Genomic DNA, 663 nt, shown 5'->3' with positions numbered 1-663 from the left:
CTAGTGTGAAGGATACCGGAAAGGATCCCGAGAGGGGAGGAATGGACGTATCTGGAACTGACATGATATGATTAAGTAGATGACTTGCATTGGGCTAGGCTATACCTTGACATGCGCCAATACTTATACCAAATGGTGATGTGAGAGAGTGGTGACCGAAACTCCCAACCATGGATTTGTCCTAGAGGGATGCAGGACCCAATTCCCCCCGATGATGAGTGACTGAGACTACCTAAAGAAGTATGGTGCTTTGACTTAAAGCATGTCTATCATAGAGACCAGCATACTTAGAGTTAGAATCATATTTGCATCTTATGTCTCATATCATCTGCATCATTTCATGATTGAAATCATATGGCTTATGTATTATGGAATAACTTTCCTTGCTGAGTTCTTTTGAACTCACTCCTTTTTGCAACATATTTTGTTAGACTTTTCTGCAGGTATTCCTACTGTTGACTGTGACGGTCAACACTTTGAGGACTAAGTTGGTGACTCATACCACTTTGGCTACGGTGACTACATCGGTGAAGGTTATCAGTTCAAGACTCATATTTGTCAGGAGTAGATCTGGCCTGGCTTAGTTTCTTATGATTATGTTATTGAGGAGACATTGTATAAGTTAGAAGAAACTGTAACTTAGTTGCTTACCTATTTATTTTC

Source organism: Hakea prostrata, unplaced genomic scaffold (assembly GCF_041222555.1).
Source record: "Hakea prostrata isolate BN-2017 unplaced genomic scaffold, UWA_Hpros_2 contig_40, whole genome shotgun sequence".
Classification (NCBI taxonomy): Eukaryota; Viridiplantae; Streptophyta; class Magnoliopsida; order Proteales; family Proteaceae; genus Hakea; species Hakea prostrata.
Note: the sequence above shows the minus strand (reverse complement) of the source record.